This window comes from Orycteropus afer, unplaced genomic scaffold (assembly GCF_000298275.1).
Source record: "Orycteropus afer afer isolate SDZICR_OR568_19922 unplaced genomic scaffold, OryAfe1.0 scaffold00207, whole genome shotgun sequence".
Classification (NCBI taxonomy): domain Eukaryota; kingdom Metazoa; phylum Chordata; class Mammalia; order Tubulidentata; family Orycteropodidae; genus Orycteropus; species Orycteropus afer.
The window spans coordinates 3159390-3163006 of record NW_006921794.1 but is presented as its reverse complement, the minus strand read 5'-3'; the positions used below and the strand labels follow the sequence as shown (position 1 = coordinate 3163006).

Here is a 3617-nt window from a genome sequence, read left to right as displayed (position 1 = left end):
TAAGGCACTTGACTGCTAACCAGAAGGCTGGCAGTTCAAACCCACCAGCCACTCCTTGGAAGGAAGGTTGGGCAATCTACTTCTGTAGTGATACCGCCTCAGACACCCAAGGAGGGGTTGCTATGAGTCGGGTCCAACTGGACAGCACATAACAGTAACAACAACAAGTAAAAGGTTTGGTGAAAATGGAACAGTGGTCGTAACTAAGTGAAAAGCACAAGAGTATAATTCCAATTATTTATTATTTTTTTAATTCTGCAATACATGGTATACATGTAAAAGGGTACATAGAGTATTAAAAAGAAAATCTAAAAGAAACATACCAATATGTTAATAAAGCAGATCTCTAGGCTGTGTGGTTATGGATACGTTTTGCTTGGTTCTGTTCTTCAGTGTTTTCCAAGTCTTCCACACATACAGCATGTATTACTTTCATAAAAAGGAAAAAAAAAAAAGGTTACTTAAAAAAATTACAGGTTAAGTCAAATTGGCTGTGTAAAATAGTTACCTGTTCTCTTCCCCTCCAATATACAACATAAAAAGCTACTTAACATACACAATGGTTTTGTTGAGTAAGAAAGGGAAAAGATAAAATGTTCTAAGAAAATTGCTTTGCCCTAAAATGCAGAAGTTCAAAGTTAAAATGAGGGTCAACATTGACTAGAAGCAACATTTATTTTCTCCAATGTTTCTAGCATGTAGAAGCTGCATTCACTTATTATTAGTTCATTTGATTACTGGAGTTCTGGTAGCGTAGTACCTAAGGCACTTGACTGCTAACCAGAAGGCGGGTGGTTCAAACCCACCAGCCACTCCTCGGAAAGAAGATGGGGCAATCTACTTCCGTAGTGATACTGCCTCGGAAACCCAAGGAGGGGTCGCTATGAGTCGGTCCGACTCCACGGCATATAACAACAAGTTTACTAACTTAAAAAGCATTATCTCCTAGGAAATAAAATATTCATTAGGAATGGCGTCTACGATGTTCAAAGTTTGCAGGGTTTTACGGATAAACTTTAAGGCACTTGACTGCTAACCAGAAGGCTGGCGGTTCAAACCCACCAGCCACTCCTGGGAAGGAAGATGGGGCAATCTACTACGCAGTGATACTGCCTCGGAAACCCAAGGAGGGGTCGCTATGAGTCGGGTTCCACTCGACGGCACATAACAACAACAACAACAACTGATAAACTTTAAAATACTGTATCACACTCATAGAGGGGAGTGAAAGAATACACCAATCCCTGGTATTGACAAATCTTACACTCCCCTAAGAGAAGTTTCTGCGTTCTCTTAGTCTCCAGCACATTGGAGGTGTAGGTATTTGATAATAGACAACTTAAATGGATGGCAAGCAAATTTTTCGTTAGAATAACTCACTGCCGCTGAGTCAGTCTTGACTCATAGCGACCCCTCCCTGGGTTTCCCAGGCGGTATCACTATGGAAGTAGATTGCCCAACCTTCTTTCCAAAGAGTGGCTGGTGGGTTTGAACCGCCAGCCTTCTGGTTAGCAAATGCCTTAGGCATTATGCCACCAGAGCTCCTTTCGTTAGAATACTTCTAGCTAAAACTTCTACCTTAGAAACCGTAATACAATGAGTGACTCTCGAGGTCATAAAACTCAACGCTAAGCAAACCCAAGACCTTTCTATGGTTATCTAGAAACCATAGAAAGCAAGTCTTCTCCATCACCCACCATAGTAACAGATAACTCTGAGACTAGGTATAATTCTCGGCGTCAGCAAGTCAGAAATTACACTCAGTTCTCATTTCCGCGCAGGAGCAGCACGTGTAAACATTCTGTGAAACTCACGGTAAGACACGACCGATTCCATGAGCAGGGACTATAAGGCAACAGGAATAAAAGAGGGAAAAGGAAACATCTCTTCTAAGATCATGAAAGAACATTAAGTACCTAAAAACACGAAAAAAGGACGTTAAATTTCCTTGCTGAAACGGAACCTTCTGACACACTACATTTCAGCCCGACAGCCGCGGAATCACTTTCACTTCCTAGTTGACTCCTTCCGGCGTGACGCTAGCTCCCGGCTCCTCTTCCGTCTCAATTAGTGCCTGAGAACTATTCCTTGTGTTAACAGAGGAGTCACAATAGAAAAACAACAACGCCATATTAAAAAAAAAAAAAAAAATCTCAATAGAAAATCAAGCGCCGCATCTCTTCGAGTACGCGCTGGTGGCGTGGTGGAGAGGTGAGGGTGGGGATGGGATTAACCACAACGCCCAAGGACCGCCTGCGAGAATCCTGGGAGCTGTAGTTTATCCGCAGCCAGATCCCCGCGCACCGCGCCGCACAAAAGGTGGAGTGAGTTTGGTTTTCACATTTACCCGCAAACCCAAAAGAGAAGTTCTCAATAGTTTTGGTGAAGAGATCAAAATTCACAATATATTGTATGTGAAATATCCCACAATACCGATTTCACGAGGATATTTTAATAAGTTACGATCACATATATAAGAGGGAGCACTAATCATAAATGCAAAATAATTAACATTTAATACCTACTTGTCTCATACCAGTAAATACCTTAAGTGGTTTAAATCTATTCATTTAATCCTCTGAACCACCCTGTTGTTGTTAGGTGCCATCGAATCACCTCCGACTCACAGCGACCTCTTGTACAGCAGAAGGAAACACTGCCTGGTCCTGTGACAGCCCCACAATCTTTGCTATACCTGAGCCCATCGTTGTAGCCACTGTGGCAATCCATCTCGTTTAGGGCCTTCCCCTTTTTGGTTGTCCCCCCACTTTCCAAGCATGATACCCTTCTCCGGAATGGTACCTGTTGACAACATGACCAAAGTAGGTGAGACGAAGTCTGGCCATTCTCGCTTCCAAGGAGCATTCTGGCTGCACCTCTTCCAGGACAGATGAGTTCTTTTAGTAGTCCATGATACTTTCAGCATTATTCGCCAACAACACAACTCAAAAGCATCAACTCTTCTTTGGTCTTCCTTTTTCATTGTCCAGCTCTCACATATACATAAGGCGATTAAAAATACCATGGCTTGTGTCAAGCGCACCTTAGTCTTCATGGAAACATCTTTGCTCTTCAGCACTTGAAAGAGGTCCTTTGCAGCAGATAAGCCCAATGCTGTACAACATCTGATATCTGGACTGCTGCTTCCATTGGTGTTGATTGTAGAACGAAATATGAAGTCTTTGATGCCATGCATGATTCTTTGTTGAGAATTTTTTTTTAATATGGCGTTGTTCTTTTTCTTTTGTGACTCCTCTGTTAGCACAAGGGTAAATTGTGAGGATTTTTATTTTCTTTATATTGGATTATGGTGTAATCCATACTGTAGACTGTAGTCTTCAATCTTCATCAATAAGTGTTTCAAGTCATCCTCACTTTCAGTGAGCAAAGTTGTGTCGTCTCCATAATGCAGGTTGTTAATGAGTCTTCCTCCAATCCTGATGGCACATTCTTCTTCGTATAGTCCAGCTTTTCAGATTATTTGTTCAGCAAACAGATTGAATAGGTATGCTGAAAGGATACAACCCTGACACACTCCCTTCTTGATTTTAAACCGTGCAGTATCCCCTTGTTCTTGTCTATGTACAGGTTGCTCATGAGGACAATTAAGTTTTCTG

General features: G+C 41.9%; 1 protein-coding gene across 1 annotated transcript in view; it reads right to left on the bottom strand.

The window, feature by feature from the left end:
• The window catches only part of MTRF1 (mitochondrial translation release factor 1), a 72348-nt gene extending 70416 nt beyond the window's left edge, over nucleotides 1-1932 (bottom strand). Inside the window, exon 1 of the mRNA XM_007948180.2 lies at nucleotides 1917-1932. The gene's annotated coding sequence lies outside the window, so the exon portion shown is untranslated. The remainder of the gene's footprint in view (nucleotides 1-1916) is intronic.
• Between the last annotated feature and the right edge of the window lie 1685 nt (nucleotides 1933-3617).